Source organism: Pelodiscus sinensis, chromosome 9, assembly GCF_049634645.1.
Source record: "Pelodiscus sinensis isolate JC-2024 chromosome 9, ASM4963464v1, whole genome shotgun sequence".
Lineage (NCBI taxonomy): Eukaryota > Metazoa > Chordata > Testudines > Trionychidae > Pelodiscus > Pelodiscus sinensis.
The window spans coordinates 53971835-53991466 of record NC_134719.1 but is presented as its reverse complement, the minus strand read 5'-3'; the positions used below and the strand labels follow the sequence as shown (position 1 = coordinate 53991466).

Genomic DNA, 19632 nt, shown 5'->3' with positions numbered 1-19632 from the left:
AGCTTTCCCTTCACATGTCAAGAGCTCTTTAAAATATCTTTGTGTTGCTTCTGTGGAGGAAAAGGGCTCCACTTCAGCATGTTTAATGCAATAAATGAAAATATATTCCTGAATTCTATGCAGTCCTACACACCTTTTTGCTGTCAGCAAATCTGAGAAGCAGATTCCCCAGGAGCTTATGTGCTACAACTTCTGCTTCTACATACTTTAATATGTGCTAGTGAACATGACTCTAAACTGAAGTGCAGACAAGGAAAAAATCTTTATTCCCAGTCACATTTAAATGTAGGTTCACCTTAATGGAGCACAGAGCACAGGAAGAGGGAAAGAAGGGAAAATAAAAATAGAGTACATGGAGGTGGAAAGGTGGTAAAGCAAAGAGGAAGAAAGGTTCATGGGAGTTACACAGACTTAGGGCTTATCTACACTACCTCTACTGTTGCTCAGGGGAGTATAAAAACACTGCCCTTAGTGTCATAAGTTGCATTGGCTTAAAGTGCTATGTGATGGAGGGAGAGGGAGAAGGGAGGGCTCATACCTCGCACAGAATCAGGAGGGGTTAAAACCCCATTGGTAGAGTAAGTCCCACCTCTCCACCCAGACTGGGCATGCTTCAAATGCTGGAGCAATATAAAAGGGAGTAGCTCAGCTCATTCTGGGCTGGCCACTGGAGAAGAAGGACCTCCAGTAGGAGCTCCAGAGATTCTCCACCCAGAGACCCAGATGGTGGGAGCCAGAGACCTGGGAGACCACTTGGAGCTACCAGCACCAGAGAAGCCCTAGGAAGAGGCAATTGAAGTGGACCTGGAGAACCCAGAGGCCACTTGGAATGTCCCTGCACCAAATCTGGTAGGAAGTGACCCAGAGAGGGTGGGGGAATTGGCATGTTGCAGTTGGATTCCTCACTGAGTGAGTGATGGAGCACTCTGCCATTCACAGGACCCTGGGTCAGGGCCTGGTATAGTAGGGTGAGCCCCGGTTCCCCTACTGGAGCTGTTGCCCCAAATTATTGACTCTGGCCATTGGCTGTGCTGCCCTGAATTGAGGGCTACTCCGAGGGTATGTCTAGACTACAAGGTTTTTTCAAAAAAAGTAGCCTTTTTTTAAAAAAAACTTCACCTTTGTCTAGACTGCAGCTGTGTTCTTTTGAAAGTAAATTGAAAGAATGTGGCAGTTTTTTCGATTGTGGTAAACCTCATTTTACAAGGAATAATGCCTTTTTTCAAAAGTATTCTTTTGAAAAAAGGCACTGTTGAATGCAAATTGTGCTTTTTAGAAATAGAGCGTCTAGACTCTCTTTTGAAAAAGTGACTCGCTTTTTTTAAAAATCTGCTTATAGTCTAGACGCTGTCTTTGAAAGAGGCTTGTCTAGATGTAGCCCTATTGATTCTAGCTACTATACTGTGCCGCTCTGAACTAAGAGCTGGTGCCATTAACTCTTGTTGCTCTTGACTCAAGCCATTAGGCTGTACTACCCTAGACTGAGGGTTGTTTTACAGACCGACAGACATTGTTGACATCCTAGCAGCTGACTAGGTGACATACACTTCCCTGGGTTTCCACGCCTCAAGTGATGTAGTGTGCATACACTGCGACATGGTATCTATATCATGCTTTGTTGGCAGGAAATACTGTCCTGCAGACATAACTTCCACCTTTTGCTGAGATGGAGTAATTACCAGACATGCTACATCTGTACAATGTATTCTGCAGGAGCGAAGGTGCTTCAGTCTAGCACATCCACTGTCATACCTTCCAACTCATCTAACATTTTTAATATCCAGTTTAAAATTACAGTTTAAAATCATGATTACTATAGTGGATAGCTTGCTTACTTAACAGATCAGTAGTCAGGGTCACTAAAGTAGTAGGTCAGGTCACTGATGAAGTAAATTCAGAATTCACTGGTGTGAATCTTGACAGGTCTTCTGCTCCGTTAGTAGTGATAAATGTTTGGCTGCATGTGTTTTTATATGCTTCCTCCTTATATCATGCCAGCTGTGCATGGGAGACCTCAAAGACCACTGATTCAGATAAGATATGAAGCCACTCAAGTCAGTTGAACGAAGTACAATAATCATCAGTAGCTAAATGGCCTCTGAGTCCCTATGTGTTTGTACCCGTGACAATAAATGCGGCTTAATCAATAGTATGGATTTTACTATTGCCCCCAGGCCGGCTAAAAAGTTAAGTCAAGTTACCACAACATTTATAAACAAAAATAAGGAAACTATAATACACACCTTATGTATCATCTTCCATATTAATGACACGCTTGGTATCTTCCCTTGTACTTTCCTCCAAAGCATTTACTCCCCATTGTTCTGCTTTCACTCTTGTTGTTTCAAACTATTTTATTATGTGCTCAGCTTGTTGTCCCTGTACTGTCCTGGCAGAATGTATTTACATATTTCATGTTCTTTTAGCAGTGCTACCAGGCCCAGTGCCAAGAGACACTGACTTGCAGGCAAACATCTGCTTTTAACACGGCCTGTCTGTTACCCATATTATAACTCTTGCTTGCTTGGTTCAAGAACCAGGCCCATGCTTTAGGCTCTTTTTCCTACACTACCAAAGAAACAATTATTTACACTGGGTTTATTAATAAACAAGAGTGATTTTATTAAGTATAACGTAGGATTTAAGTGGTTGCAGTAATAGGAGGCAGATCAAAGTAAGTTATTAATCAAAATAAAACAAAACATGCCAGGTAAGCGTAATACACTAAGAAACTTGTTACATGCAGTTGCTCACCCTAACAGTAGTTCTTTTAATCTGTTCTTGCAAGTTAGACAGCTTCCTTCTTGGAGCAGCTAGTTCTGGAATTCAAAAGAAGAGAGGCAATTCTTGATTTAGTCCTAAGTGGCGTGTAGAATCTGGTCCAAGAAGTTAATAATGCTTGGAAATGGTGACCATAATATAATAAAATTTAATATTACTTTGGTGGGAAAAACACCTCAGCAGCCCAATACTCTGGCATTTAATTTCAGAACGGGAATTATACAAAAATTAGAAGGTTAGTTAAGCAGAAATTAAAAGAGACAGTGACAAAAGTAAAATCCCTGAAAGCTGCATGGGAACTTTTCAAAGATACCATAATAGAGTCTCAACTTAAATATATACCCAAATTAAAAAAAAAAAAACACAACCCACACAGAGTAAGAGAAAAAGTGCTACCATGGGCTACCAACCAAATAAAAGAAGCAGAGATAAAAAGGCATGATTTAAAAAATTGAAGTTCAGTCTTAATGAGGAAAATAGAAAGGCGCATAAACTTTGTTAAATGAAGTATCAAAAATAAAATAAGGAAGGCCAAAAAGGAATTTGAAGAACAGCTAGCCAAAAACTCAAAAAATAAATAGCAAAACTTTTTAAGTATGTCATAAGCAGGAAGCCTGCTAAACAAACAGTGGGGTCACTGGACAATTGAAATGGTAAAGGACCACTCAAGGACAATAAGGACATTGTGCAGAAACTAAAAGAATTTTTGTGTCAGTCTTCACGGCTGAAAATGTTAGGGAGATTTCCAAACCTCAGCCATTTTTCTTAGGTGACAAATCTGAGGAACTGTAACAGATTGAGGTATCATTAGAACAGGTTTTGGTACAAGTTAATAAACTAAAGAGTCACAAGTCATCAGGATCATATGGCACTTACCAAAAGCTCTGAAAGGACTCAAATGTGAAATTGCAGAAGTACTAGCTGTGGTTTGTAACTTCTCCTTTAAATCATCTTCTGTGCCAAATGCCTGGAAGATAACTAATGTGATGCCAATCTTTTAAAAGCACCCTGGAGGTGTTCCTGACAATTACAGACCAGTAAGTAACATCAGTACTGGGCAAATTAGTTGAAACTATAGTAAAGAACAGAATTGTTTGGGGAAAAGTCAACATGGCTCACTAACCTACTAGAATTATTTGAGGGCATCAACAAGCATGTGGACAAGGGGGATCCAGTGGATATAATGTACTTATAGTTCTAGAAAGTCTTTGACTTTGAGTCCCTCAATAAAGACTCTAAAGTAAAGTAAGTTGTCGTAAGTAAGAGGGAAGTCCTCTCATGGACTCATAATTGGTTAAAATATAGGAAACAAAGAGTAGGAATAAATTATTAGTTTTCGGAATGGAGGCAGATAACTAGTGATACTTCCACAAGTGATGTATTGGGACCCATTCTAGTCAACATTTTCATAAATGTTCTGAAGAATGGGGGTAAACAGCGAATTGGCAAAGTTTGCAGATGATACTAAACTGCTCACAATAGTTAAGACCAGAGCAGATGGTGAAGAGCTTCAAAATGCTCTCACAAAACAAGGTGATCAGGCAACAAAATGGCAAATGAATTTTAATGTTGATAAATGCAAAGTAATTCATATAGGGAAACATAGGACCAGAACTTTAACAGGGTTCAAGAAAGAACTAGATAAATTAATGGAAGATGGGTCTATCAATGCTGTTTGTCGGAGGCTGGTAATAGGTGACAGAGGTGGGATCCTTTGATGATTAAATGTCCTATTCATTCCCTCTATGGCACCTGGTATTGGCCAAGCCGGAAAAAAAGCGGTGGACATGTTTATTTAAATCCGCGGGGGATATTTAAATCCCCCGCGGATTTCCCTATGCTGACTTACCTGATTTGCATCCCTTTACTGGAATTTGTGGCCAGTCTAGACGTAGCCTTTGAGATATAGCAATACCCCCAGACTGCAAATAGCAATGTCTTTTAATGTGTAGGTGTCTTGGCTTTAGCCACCAGTGCCATGAGGTTGTGTGCCTCAGTTTCCCTTTCCACATAGTAGTGAAGGTTTGTTTTGCCCTGGCTGCTGAGCAAGGCTGCCAGCCTGTTTATTCACTTAGAAGCTGCATGCTCATGGGATTTCCTTGTCTCTATCCCTAGCATGTACAAAAGTTTTCCCCCAAAATGTACATTACTCTCACAAGGTTGTAAGCCCAGCCCCCTTTGAGGCAGGGCATTGAGCCTCTCAGGCCCTGTCTGGGGTGCTCCACTCCATAATTGTGACAGTCCCTGAGTCAGTAGAAGCCTCGTCAGCAGAAGCAAGAGATTCTGCATGATTCTACCTGTTTTTATCCCATAAACACTGTTTTGTATCATCATTATCCATGTTCAGGAATTGCTCCTGAACAACCAGACCACACATCCTTTCAAAGCCTGTAATTCCTTTCTCTCTGACCCACTTTATTAGCAGATCTCTCATTTGGTTCACATAAACCACATTGCTTAGCCTAGTCCCTCTTTTAAGTGATCTAAATTTTACCCCAAAGGTTTCAGGTGTAATCTGGAACCCTCTTAAAACCAAAGAGGAATGTTCTGTGCAGGAATATGAAAGCTCCAGTAAGCAGATGAAGGATGAAATCCTAAGAAGGACCCAATCCCTTGTAAACACTTAACTATATAATTAATTAATCTACACCAGAAGGGCATAAAATCTAGCATGCACTAATTCTGTACATTAAGTGATCTGAATGGATCCTGCAGATATTAATACATAACTCACACTAGGGGATTTTAAGCATGACTCATTCATGACCTTCAAGACTTTGACAGATTCTATCACCTCACTGCATTTTCAGGCAGTGTGAAGGGAGAGAAAATATCTGTGGCTCCCTACTTGGGGGAGACTTCTTGGCTGTGTCTAGACTGGCCAGTTTTTCCGGAAAATCAGCCACTTTTCCAGAAAAACTTGCCAGCTGTCCACTGGCCTCTTGAATTTCCGCAAAAGCACTGACTTCCTACTGTAAGAAATCAGTGCTTTTTGCGGAAATACTATGCTGCTCCCGTTCAGGCAAAAATCCATTTTGAGTAAAACTTTTGCGCAAAAGGGCCAGTGTAGACAGCTCAGATTTATTTTCTGCAAAAAAGCCCCGCTTGTGAAAATGGGGATCGGGGTTTTTTTGCACAAAAGCACGTCCAGATTGGCCATGGACGCTTTTCCGCAAAAAGTGCTTTTGCGGAAAAGCGTCCGTGCCAATCTAGACGCTCTGTTCCGAAAATGCTTTTAATAGAAAACTTTTCCATTAAAAGCATTTCTGGAAAATCATGCCAGACATAGCATAGTGACTCCTGAGATATGGAAAGGAAATCACCATGTCGCAGTGGATACCACAAACTCCCAGCTGAGACATGTTCCCTAGGTGATCACAGGTAGTGCAAATCCCAGGCTCTTCCAACTTAAGCAAGAGCAGAGATGAAGAAGGCATAAGCATGTCCCAGAGAAGCTTTTCTTGCTCTACTGTACTAGCAGAAAATCCATGCTTTTAGCTTCAGGGCCAGCTGTACATTTGAAGTAATCAATACAAATTTAAAAAAATACCCTCCAAATAGCAATTATTAAAATAAATCTAGTAACTGCTATAATATAGTTTCTCTCTCCCTAATGAACTTAAGCCATTTCTTTTAGGAAGTTCTGGGTCTAATAGGAGAAATTGTAGTTACCTGTGAAATAAGGGCCTGTCTATATGAATTAGCGAGAGGTAGATTTACACCTCAGTTTGCCATGAACAAACTGGCAGTGTTGTACAACACACTAAACATTTCTTAGTGTACGTTGGTTTACCTACTCACTTTCAAATGGTAGTAGTTCAATGCACATTAGGGAGCTTTTATCATGCAGTAGCAGGTCCACAACAAGCTGGTATGGAGTAGATTTACATCCTGGCTTGCAGCAAACCAAGGGCTCATTTAGACAAGCCCTGCCAATTCCTACTGGAGCTGAAGAAATCCCTTCCCACCCAGTCTCTGATGTTTTAAAGGTTCAACAAGCATTAAGAATGTCTTGGGTAAATGTGATGTCAGCATATGAAGGTTAGATAACGTAGACTTTAAATAAGATAGCTTTTTTTTTTCTTAATGAGGTGATGTAACCTGTTAATATTTCAGGTCCTTACATTTAGAGCTTTTGGTGTCTAGGCAATTTAATGATATAGCAAATGAGCAGAGGGAGAACAAATAAATCAATATGCATCTACACAGCAATGGCAAATTTTTAGTAATTAATTATGTGCAAAATATCATTATTAGAAACAGCAATGCAAGACTAAATTAAACAAATTCATGACAACAGAGCACCTATAGACCTTTGGCTGGTTAAGTCAATATGCCTAAATTGTAGTTGGGCACATCATAAAATATCCATGTTTTAGCTAAAGAAGTGAATGAGAGAATAACTGATTCCCCTAACTAATGATCATGGAGAGATTTTCAAAGCCTCATTTAGGATAAAGGTGTCTGGTTTCCATTCAGTCAAAATGTTCACAGGTACATAGGTACAGTCCTAAACTCCCTCACCTGGCACTTAGGATCCACTTCTAAAAGTAGTGAAAAGGGAGTGGGGAAAGCCAGATTTATGTACGACTGAGCGTTCAAATGATATAAATAGTCTAAGCAGGCTAATTTACACAGATGAGAGACTATTATATAGACATTGTGGTCTTGTCCAAAACTCATATCCTTCTCAGGATCATTTAGATTGATTATATCAAGTTTTTGAACCCTATTTTATCTTTCTGAAATGTCTGAAATGAGTACATTGGACCCTGGTGAATGCCAGAATTAATGAAGTGCAGCTGGAATTTTATGTGTCACTGATACTTTTTTTGTGATACCATTTGTTAGTCTCTACGGTGCCACAGGACTGCTTGCTTTTTTTTTTCTGTAATAGTTTTCTAACTCGCTACTTCATGTCTTCTGGACATTCTCCCTAGATTAAAGGTAGAAGGTGTCTTCTAGTAGACTGATACCTTCTCAAAGACACATAGCAAGCTACAACACTTTTGTGCACCTGAGACTAAAATGTTTTAAGCTTATCTTAAAGTTGAGTTCCCAAAATGAAAACTCCCAAAATCCTTATTTTTTTTTCTTGTTTTAAATCCTGGTTGAAACATTTCTATGCGTCCTTTGGAAAAAGACCACTTGGTTTGAAAACAAATCACTTTAATAATGGTTTAATACAGCTGTGTTGTCCATTCTCATTAGTGCAGTGAAAATCCATCACCTTGGAGCTCTGAGTGACACTATCTCATCTACTAAATCAATCAATAAGTGGTACCATGGTTTCCCCAGTATACACAAGATGCTCTCTATTTTGTTTCCTAGAGTTATCCCTTTCACACGTTGAAAAGTGTTTAGCTTGATCATAACAAGGGCCAAACAGATCTTGAGTAGCAAAAATATGAACACAAAAACTTCATGCTTGTTTTCGCCCTGATCAATGTGCCTAGTAAGGCATGGGCATCGTAGCCAGCCTGTGCCCCTTTAAGGGGTCCGGGGCCGGGAGGGGGGCAATAGAGTTTCCCTGGTGTTGGCCAGAGTGTCCACCAGGGAAAGCTGGGGAGGGCTAGCCTCCCACTAGTTTGAATTAAGGGGCTACACACCCCTTAATTCAAACTAGTAAGTTCGAACTAGGCTTAGTCCTCGTAGAATGAGGTTTACCTAGTTCGAACTAAGCGCTCCGCTAGTTCGAATTAAGTTAAAAGTAGCAGAGCGCTAGTGTAGCGCCTATCAAAGTTAATTCGAACTAATGTCCGTTAGTTCGAATTAACTTTGTAGTGTAGACCTACCCTCTGATACTTATATGGTCCTCACTATCTGTCTTAGTACCTCACATCTTAATCTCACAACACTGCTATGAGGCAGGGAAATATTATCCCCATTCTACAGATGAGGGAACAGAAGAAGAGAAATTGACTTGTCCTAGATCACACAGGATGAATGCATGATCAACGTGATGAATGCAGGTGTGACTCCTCAGTCTGCCTATTCTTCCCCTCCTACCCAAATTCCTGGATTGCATTGGACATATCACATGTGCAAACTGTAAGCACATACTTGGAAATTTGGGCCAGATGTCCAGCTGCAGAAATCATAGCTATCTTCAAATATTCCATTTTTATGCTGGACAGCATAATTTCTGAAGACTAAAGCATCATCTTGATAATTCTCCTAGGTATGTCTACACTACAAGGGTATTTCAAAATAAGTTATTTTGGAATAATAACTCCCGAAATAACTATTTTGAAATAGCCTGTCCACACTACACGGAAGCCTCAAAATTAGTTCGAGGCAGGTTCCCCTAATGTGGACATGCTACCTCAATTTAGAGTCTCAGGAAGCACTGAGGAGTAATTACTTTAAATGGCCCTGGGGAGGAACTATTTCGAAATAGCATCAGTGGAGAGTCCACACTACGGCTATTTTGAAACGACAATTTTGAAATTGGCGTTATTTTTCCTGAAATGAGGGTTTATTATTCGGGAATAAGAAGTCTCTTATTTGGAAATAATTTCGAAATAATGGGCTTGCTGTGTGGACATTCATTTTGTTATTTTGAAATAATGTGAGTTATATTGAAATAATGCAGTAGTGTAGACATGCCCCTAATGGGCCAGGATACCTTGATAATATTTTCAACAATATAAATATCAGTTTACTTAACAAACTTGTCTCATTGTTGCAGCATGTGTTGCTTGTTGTTGCATTTGGATGTATGTATTCATTTACCTAATGAGTATGTTTATTCCTTTACATTCCTGGACACAGTGGCTTGTCATTTAAATAAGTAAAGCATTATGTGGATCAGTACAATTCAGCATTAGGTTTAGAGGAAATCATGGGGCACTTGGTGTAATCATTGCTGTTAAACCATTGATTACCCCATGTGATGGGGCATGGGATGCAGCAGCCAGAACACCTCCCGAGCCCCGCACTCGCCAGCAGCTGGAGAGCTTGCCAGGGTGCTCCAGTTACCAATACGCCTTTCCAAAATGGGACCTCAGGATGACCTTCAGGCATATCTCATGATGTTTGAAAGAGTAGCCACGGTGGCACGGTGGCCTAATGAGCATTGGGCCACCCTCCTCACCCCCTATTTGTCCAGAGCAGTCCAATTTAAGCCCGGAGATAGGGGGCTTCTCTTGTTACCCACTAGAGAATCTAAGCTAATGGCAAAATGGCAGGGGCCCTTCGAGATTATTCGGAGGTTAAGGTTGGTGGTCTATGAAATACACTTCGTGGGAAAATGACGTAGTACCCAGGTATATCATGTTAACCTAATAAAGAAATGGAACCCTCAGGAAGCCTTGTTAATAGACCTCCTACCGCGACCAGCGGACCTGGGGCCCTGGGCCGGAGATATGGGAGAAAGTGTGTAGTGGAAATGGGAGAGGACCTCACGGAAGGAAAGGGGAAATTAAAACCCCTGGTGAGCAAAGTCCAGGCCCTTACAGAGTACTGCACTCCTACAACCAAGAAGCAGGTACATCAGTTTTTGGGTCTGGTGGATTACTACAGAAGGTGTATACCAAATTTTGCATCTATGGCAACCTCTCTAACAGACTTAACTAGAGGTAATCAACCCAAGCGGGTGATATGGAGTGAATACTGTGAAGAGGCTTTCAAGCAGCTAAGGTCAAGCCTTTACACAAGCCCCAGTACTGGTGCAACCCTACTTTTCTAAGGAATTTATTTTACAGATCGATGCATCAGCAGTGGGATTGGGAGCTGTGCTAATGCAGGATATCGGTGGCAAAGAGCACCCAGTGTTATATCTGAGTAGGAAATTATTCCCTGGGGAACAAGTGTGTGCCACAATAGAGAAGGAAACCTTAGCCATAAAGTGGGCAATAGAGTCCCTAAGGGTATGTCTACACTGCCACCCTAGTTTGAACTAGGATGGCTAATGTAGGCATTCGAACTTGAAAATGAAGCCCGGGATTTAAATATCCCGGGCTTCATTTGCATGTTCCCGGGCACCGCCATTTTTAAATGCCTCGTAGTTCGAACTACCTGCCCGCGGCTACACATGGCACGGACTAGGTAGTTTGAATTAAAGCTCCTAATTCAAACTACCATTAAACCTCCTTGCAGGTTATATGTTAGGGTATGTCTACACTACCCCGCTAGTTTGAACTAGCGGGGTAATGTAGGCATACCGCACTTGCAAATAAAGCCCGGGATTTGAATTTCCCGGGCTTCATTTGCATAAGCGGGGCTCCGCCATTTTTAAATCTCCGCTTGTTCGAACCCTATGCCGCGCAGCTTCCTAGTTCGAACTACCTAGTTCGTGCCGCGTGTAGCCGCGCGGCACAGGGTTCGAACAAGCGGGGATTTAAAAATGGCGGAGCCCCGCTTATGCAAATGAAGCCCGGGAAATTCAAATCCCGGGCTTCATTTGCAAGTGTGGAATGCCTACATTACCCTCCTAGTTCGAACTAGGAGGGTAGTGTAGACATACCCTTATATATTTACCCCTTATATATGACTTCCAGGGAAGCCCCAAAAGTCAAATACTCTGATGAGAGAAAGAGGGCATAGGTTTTTTTTAAAAGACAAAACACAAAGGTTTTAATGTTTTTACAAAAGTTTTAAGCTTTAGAATTTTAATTATAAAGTGGTTTGCAAACAAGTTGCATCTAATATGGTGGTGCTTTACGGTGGTCACATCTATTTTCTTTTATGACTGACAAAGTTCCATCCACCTTGCATTTTTCTGACTTCAAGTTCCTGTCAAAGTGCACAGTGGGACATTAGCAGCATTAGTCAGGTATGTCAGCTGTCTTGTTTCAATGTTTAGTGGCAATTGCCAACACGAGCAAGATAAATGCAGGGCTATGCCCATACAATCCATAATACCTTGTCCAGTAATTTGAGGATGATAATCTTTCATTCAGTAGCAGGGCAGCCCTCAATTCACATTTAAATCCATATTGCTAGTTTGTGAATGGCACATATAGGAAAGAGTGGGAAAATGTTGTAGCTAACAGCAAGGAGGATTGAGTAATATAGACGGTTGTGTTCATGCAGCTGCTATCATGAGAATGAGACAATATTTTGAAGAGAAAGTAATGGACGTACATTGCTGTTTACACTCTACAGGACCTAGTATCTCTGTCCTTCTAAAAAAAATACATTCTGCTTGTCTGTTGAAGAAACAAATATAGGCTCGCAGTGAGGAGATATAGGACTCCGCTGATCTTCCCATGTGGGGAAGTTACTTAAACACTTCTGATTCTGTTGCCATTCAATTACAAGTGGTGGTAATATCTAGGTCACAGCAGCCCTGGGAAGATTAATTCTTGAAAGTTTGTAAAGTGCTTTGATTTCTAAACATGGAGGCTACGTCTAGATTGCATCTCTTTTTCGTCAAAGGGATGCAAATTAGATGTATTGCAATTGCTAATGAAGCAGAGATTTAAATCTCCCCCGCTTCATTAGCATAAAAATGGCTGCTGCTTTTTTTCGGCACGGAGCTTTGCCAGAAAAAAGCGCCAGTTTAGACGTGGATCTTTCGGAAAATAAAGCCTTTTCTGAAAGATCCCTTATCCCTTATTTTAAGAGGGATATTTCATTTGAAACTTGCACGCAATCAAAAATTAACCTTGGATCAACTGTGGCCAGATTTGTGAAGCATGGATTTCATCCCACTGTTTCTGCAACCTTAGTTGGTACTTAGACGATGTTCATGCTTTTGTTTCAATTTGGGTATCAACAAACCTTCTGAGAGTCTTTCTCTTGAGAGTTTGGAGCTGAAATATTGCTTGCCAGAAAAGTCACATGGAACAATTCATTCCTCTGGTGTCCCAGATTGGCGACCACCCTCAATGCATTCCAGAGGGACTGTAGAATTCATTTCACTGGGATCTTTAGAAGGATAAGATTTCTAATCCAAGTGGAAATAATTAGTGAAAGAAACATCTTACCCTCTCTCTGCATAACTCTTGTGGGGAGTGGCCTAGATTAGATTCCATCAGAAGTGCTTGCTGAATTCTGTAGCACAATCTCAGACTGCACGAACCTGGTGAAAGGTGGTATGGGCAGAGCCACAGCCTCACCTTCTCCTCCTTTTCTTGGATGCATTAGCATCTTCTGGGGTCATGGGGAAAGGATGGAGTCTCAAACCCCCATGCAGAGACCCAGCGGTGATGGAAGCTCTTTTCTTCATCCATTGTGCATCTACGATGAAGCTGGCAGAATCTGGCCCTATGAAATAATTCTAATAGCTGCCTTGCTGTGAGCACACGTGCTGCAGCTACAAGGAGATGTGGTTTTGTATCTATTATGCATATCCAGCATGGCAATTTCAGAAGTGTCACTTATATTCACCGCTCACAAATCAGAGCTTTTGTGCAGCATTAGTCATTTTTTCCATTGCTAGGGTTTGTAGCACAGCACCAAATGTTTGTGCATACATCTAATCTATAATTTTGTCCATATTGCAGACTGTGTGAAATATTTAATCTGACCTAAATGATCTTGTCAGTTGCTAGAACTGAAGGTACCATTTCCCTCTCTTTCCTTGTGAAAGAGACATTGATTATAGCATAAAGCAATTTGCAGAAGCAAGGGCATCTGAGTGACCTTTATAACCCACTAGTCTGGTGCAAAGTGTTGGAATGTTCCATCTACATCTATCAGGGAAGAATTGATTCTGCTGTTCAAAACTCACTGCTGTATTGGGCATTGAATATGATACAATCTCTCCACCCCAAAACCTAATTCCCCAAAGACAATGTCATCCACTGAAGCTTATAGAGTAAATTTAGAGCTTATATGATTTGGTGAAAATGCATGGGTACCATTGAAGGGGGGTTAGGTGCTATCTATAGCCCCCTCTGAAGTTTGAACCTTTGCATTTCATACTTGGTGTCTGCTTAAGGTTATGTCTGCACTACAAAGAAAAGTCAGAAAAAGATCCACAGGTTGCGAATTGCAATTTGTGTATCTTTTTCCACTTTTCTTCCAAAAGAGGCTTTTCCAACATTTGACCTGTCTACACAAGGCCAAATGTCAGGGGAAAAAACCTCTTTCAGAACATCCCTTCTTCCTCAAAGAATGGGGTTTACAGGAATGCCTAAAAGTATGTCTACTTTTCTGATTTTTTTTTTTTCAGAAAAGTGGACGTGTTCCTTGGACGCAGCAGATACCTCTAGTATCCAGGAAAATCTCTGCAGTGTAGACATTGCTTAAAGCGCAGGCCCTAGCCTGCACTGCTCCCAGCTTTGCCTGTGGGGCAAGGAGTTTATATACAGCCTCTCTCCGACTTATGAACTGGTTATGGACCAAGCAATTGGTCGTAACTTGGTTCATTCGTAAGTCGGACCCCATTGAGTTACACGTGACCGTGCTGGTCGTAAGCGTGGGTCGCGTTCGTAACTCGGAGTCTGCCATTTACAACAGCTTTGGTCGTAACTGCGAAGGGTCATAAGTTGACCATTCTCAACTCGGGGACTGGCTGTATAAACAGAGGTGGGCAGGGTGATTAAGACAACAAAAATTTTGCCATTCCAGTAATTGAAGGATCATTAGATGATCATGAAAATATTCAGGGCATTCCAATTAAAGGAGTAGTTTGCATTGGGATCAATGTTGTTCAACTTATTCATAAAAATGTTTTGAAAAAGGGGTAAACGTGGGGTGGCAAAATTTGCAGATGTTAAGTGCAAAGCTAACTGAAAAGAGTTACAAAGGGATCTCATAAATCTGGGTGATGGGCAACACAATGCCAGATGAAATTCGATGTTGATAAATGCAAAGTAATGAACACAGAAAAATGTAATTTCAACTATACATTCAAAAATACAAACTGCTTTCCAAGGAATTACTCCTGATTTACCTCAGCATTTCATAGAGGATTGCTGTGTCATAGGTACCTGCTGAGGGTTTCCATCTCAGTTATTTTGTGCCTTGGGAAGGTGCTTCTGCCACTGCAAAGATGATATCAGATATAAACAGTTCAGAATGGAACAGAACATTTGAGAGTTGGGTCCTGAAATTTTCAAGAACCCTCAGATATCTGGACATGAAGTTTGCATCTGGCGATAAGAAAAAGGCTTCTGGGCTTTACAAGCAGAATAAAGATTTGAGGTAAGAGGAGAGGAGGATGGGGTAAGACCTGAAATGGGCAGATGCTTTCTTCTGAAACTACTGCTAATGATAGACTTCCAAAAGAACAGAATTAAATTCCACCAGAACTTTGATTAATAGAGCATATATTAAAAGAAGTGTGGAAGTTGGCAGTCCTGCTTTTTTTGTTGTAGTGCTAAAAATGCAAGAATTGCCTGAAAAATACAACAAGACGGGGTTGAAAAATAGCTACCTATAAATGTACAAGCCCATTTTAAACCTTAAAAAGTGATTTAAAAAGCAATATTTTACTTTCCTCTTGAATGTTATATTGTTACACCTACAGAAACTAGTCTGTAAGCTGTTACTTTACTTTCTTATATAACTGAGGAGGGGTGTGAAGTGAATATTAATGTACATCTGATTTAATAGTTTACCCTGTTCTTGTGCAAGTTCTAAACCTTCATATCTGACAACGTTTCTCTGAGGTCACTTTATTGCACCAGTTGTAAGGCTCCATTGTGACAGATCCTCAGCAGGTATAACTCAGTAGAATCCATTGAAGTCAGTGGAGTGTGGCTTGTTTACCCATGTCCCACTGATTTTCATGAAGTTAATGGAGCTTACAGAAGTGACGAAACAGGTATGTTTCCCTTCAGCGAAGATATTACAGCTGTTGTTCCATTTCAGGATGGTACCACTCCATCAGGCCCATTGTGATTAAAATATTTGTTTGTTTTTGTCCATTCTAGAGAAAGGGAGAGAGACATTCAGCTCAGTGGACTACAAGCTGTCTGGTTGGCTGTCAGAAAGAACCTTACATTCTCCATTCAGTTCCCAGTGGCTAGGTAAGCACTTTAAAAATCACTTTTCAAAATTGACTTTGAAGGCTCAAACATTTAGCTTCAAATCTTGGGCTTTCACTCCAGCAGTACAAAGGTTAGTTAAAGCTGCCTGGAAATGGAAGATCCCTCCACTAAAGGCTCTTAAGAAAAGTCAGTTGTCATGGGATAAGAGGGAAGATCCTCTCATGGATTGATAACGGGTTAAAAGACAAGAAACAAAGTGTAGAAATTAATGGCAAGTTTTCAGAATGGAGAGAGGTAACTAGTGGTGCCCCGCAGGGTCCGTACTGGGACCAGCCCTGTTTAACCTATATGTAAATGATCTGGAGAAAGGGGTAAATACTGAGGTGGCAAAATTTGCAGATCATACCAAGCTACTCAAGATAGTTAAGACCAAAGCAGTCTGTAGAGAGCATCAAAGAGATCTCACACAACTAAGTGATTGGGCAACAAAATGGCAAATAAAATATAATGTTGATACATGTAAAGTAATGCACATTGGGGAAAAAAATAATCCCAACTATACATACAAAATGGTGGAGACTAATTTAGCTATAACTCTTCAAGAGAGAGTGGATAGTTCTCTGAAAACATCTGTTCAATGTGCTGCAGCAGTCTAAAAAGTAAACAATGTTAGGAATCATTTAAAAAGGGATAGAGATTAAGACAGAATATTTTATTCCCTCTATATAAATCCATAGTACACCCACATCTTGAATACTGCATACAGATATGATCACCTCATTTCTAAAATGATACATTGGCATTGGAAAAAGTTCAAAGAAGGGCAACAAAAATGAGTAGAGCTTTGGAATGGGTACCATATGATGAGAGATTTAAAAGACTGGAGCTTTTCATCTTAGAAAAGAGGAGCTAAGGAGGGATATGATAGAGGTCTATAAAATCATGACATGTGGAAAAAGTGAAAAAGGAAAAATTATTTACTTGTTCCCATAACATAAGAACTAAGGGTCGCCAAATGAAATAAATAGGTAGCCAGTTTAAAACAAACAAAAGGAAGTTTTTCTTCAACACAGTGCACAGTCAACCTGTGGAATTCCTTCCCAGAGGATGTTGTGAAGACCAAGACTTTAACAGGGTTCAAAAAAGAACTAGATAAATGCATGGACATTAAGTCCATCAATGGTTATTAGCCAGAATGGGTAGGAATGGTGTCCCTAGCCTCTGTCAGAGGCTGGAAATGGATGACAAAAAAAGAATACAAAGTTTTTGTTGTTCTACTCAAAACAGGTATCTTTACTGAGAGTACAGAGAAGGGGGAAGGGAGGAGTTGTGGTGGGACTACAACCAATTTTTAGGGACCCCAAGAGTAAGTCATCTCCGACAGAAAAGATTAATTAGTATGTTGGTGAACTCCATGAAAGGAATGAAAATCACCTCACTTCTCCTGTCAATGTGGGATCATTTTTTACAAAGGTCTCCAAGTGGGGCAAAAGGAATAGAAAGTTAGTCTCCAGGACTGAGCCTATTTTTTCATTGCATTTTGACTAATCACATCTGTTATAAACACCCACTGCAGATCCTATTAAATCCGTGTCAAAATTATTTTATCCTCTGAATAGGTAGGTCTAGTGGTTAGCATATTGGCTAATGACTGGGGAACTATGGGTTCAGTTCCCTTTTCTGTCACAGATTTTCTGTTTAGCCTTGGCCAAGTCATTTAGTCCTGCTGAGCCTCAGTTCCCCCCTGTAAAATGGTATTGAGAGCACTGCCCTATCTCACGTGCATGTTGTGAGGATAATTGTGAGGTGTTATGAAGGGATAACACCTTCAGGGATAGAGTCCAGAATGACTTAGACAAATTGGATTATTGGGCCACAAGAAATCTGATGAAGTTCAACAAGAACAAGTGTAGAGTCCTGCACTTGGGATGGAAGAATCCCAAGCATTGTTACAGGCTGGGGACTGAATGGCTAAGTAGAAATTCTGCAGAAAAGGACCTGGGGATTATAGTGGACAAGAAGCTGGTTATGAGTCAACAGTGTGCCCTTGTAGCCAAGAGGCTAATGGCATATTAGGTTGCATTAAGAGGAGCATTGCCAGTAGATCCAGAGATGTGATTATTCCTCTTTATTCTTCTCTGGTGAGGCCACATCTGGAGTTTTATACCCAGTTCTGGGCCCCCAATTACAGGAAGGATGTACATGCATTGGAGAGGGTCCAGCGGAGGGTGACCAAAATGATTAGGGGGCTGGAGCATATTAACTACGAGGAAAGGCTGAGGGAGTTGGGTCTATTTAGTCTGCGGAAGAGAATAGTGAGGGGGGATTTGATAGCAGCCTTCAATTTCCTTAAGGGGGGTTCCAAACAGGCTGGAGAAAGGCTGTTCACAGTAGTGACGGATGGCAGAACAAGGAACAATGGTCTCAAGTTGTGGTGGGAGAGGTCCAGGTTGGATATTAGGAAAAACTAATTCACTAGGAGGGTGGTGAAGCACTGGAATGGGTTATCTAGGGAAGTAGTGGAATCTCAATCCCTAGAGGTGTTTAAGTCTCGGCTTGACAAAGCCCTGGCTGGGTTGATTTAATTGGGATTGGTCATGCCTTGGAGGGGGCTGGACTTCATGGCCTTCAGAGGTCTTTTCCAGCTGTATGGTTATATGATTCTATGAAGTGCTTTGAGATCTAGTGAGGAAAAGAGATAGATGGCATCCTAAAAAATATAACTCAGTGCTCAAATACATTGTCAGATGGGCCCAATGCAAATCCCACCATAATCAGTGAGACTCAATGAAAAGTCCCAATGTCTGTCTCAAGACTTGATGCCAGTGGGTTTTGGATCAGGTCCCAGAATATTGGAAGTGCAACACTAGGAAACTGCCTTAAGTTATTGGCATACTGAGGAGAACAGTCTCTTTTAGCTTTGAAGTGTGGCCTGTGCTGTCTAAAAGACCTTTCCCGTTGATTTTAAAGAACTGTCCATCTTTCCAAGACACGCTATTGAAGATCGCAACTGAAAGAGGGGCCGGAGAGCTGCCTAGTAGCTAAGCTTTTGTGAAGGCAATAAGATAACAGAGTCCTTAATGAAACACTTTATTACTTGCCATGACAGGCAGTTCTTTTTTTTTTTTTTCAAGACCTTTTTTCTTTGGGACTGTTAAGAATGGAAAGCCTGAGTACATCATCCTGTCACCTTAATTGAATTAAACATCCTCATTCCGAAGTGCAGTCATAGAAACACACCAAACCGCCAGAGGCAAACAGAGCTGAGCTGTTTCATGGATTGAATTAATAGGTGTATGTAGTTCTTATCTTTCCTTGTCAAGCTTCAGCCCACCAATGTTGCAAGTCAAGTCCTCCTGTGTGTTAGTGCCTCACACAAGAACAATGTGGCTTCTTCAGTTACCCCTTTTGTGTGGCCCTTATGAACAGTAAGACCTCCCTGAGCTCATCTGGCAAGCCACCTGTCTCTTCTAGACCCTCTTCTCCCATTCTGCTTACCTTGCATTGTTATTGAAGTTGTTTTAAGTTTCCAATTAAAGACTCTGTTTTCAGTTGCTAACAACTTTCCTGGACTTTAACCATTGGAGCTGAAATTTTCTACACTGGATGTCTGCCTCAGGCTGTGGGATTTTTGGAAGGGGAGAGGTGTAAGAGTAAGAGGAGGGAATTTCAACCTAAATGGTACACTGCTCCTGAGAAGGGGGTTGTCTACAAAACACAGGTCTTGTGCTTGAAGCTAAAAATAGTAGTGTGGAGCACAAGGCTTGCTAGGCTTCAGAGGCAGGTCTCCAGTGTAAGGCCAAATGTCTACATTGCTATTTGTAGTCATGAAGCATCAGAGCTCCAAGCCCAAGTCAGTTGACACAGGTTCTGAGATTCATTGGCACTATTTTTTCTGTATAGACGTACCAGAGAGGCTAGGGAGACAATGCACATTTGCTTGTTGAAAAAATGTGGTGACCTTTCG

The 19632-nt window shown here is 41.0% G+C and overlaps 2 long non-coding RNA genes across 2 annotated transcripts in view; one reads left to right on the top strand and one right to left on the bottom strand.

Annotated features, from left to right (window-relative positions):
- LOC142830612 (uncharacterized) overlaps positions 1-2398 on the bottom strand; it is a 57286-nt gene extending 54888 nt beyond the window's left edge. Inside the window, exon 1 of the long non-coding RNA XR_012906024.1 lies at positions 2244-2398. This is a non-coding gene — a long non-coding RNA (uncharacterized LOC142830612). The remainder of the gene's footprint in view (positions 1-2243) is intronic.
- LOC142830613 (uncharacterized) lies at positions 676-19228 on the top strand. Its single transcript, XR_012906025.1, has 3 exons — positions 676-849; positions 15609-15704; positions 18995-19228. It is a non-coding gene; the product is annotated as an uncharacterized LOC142830613 (long non-coding RNA).
- Positions 19229-19632: the final 404 nt, after the last annotated feature.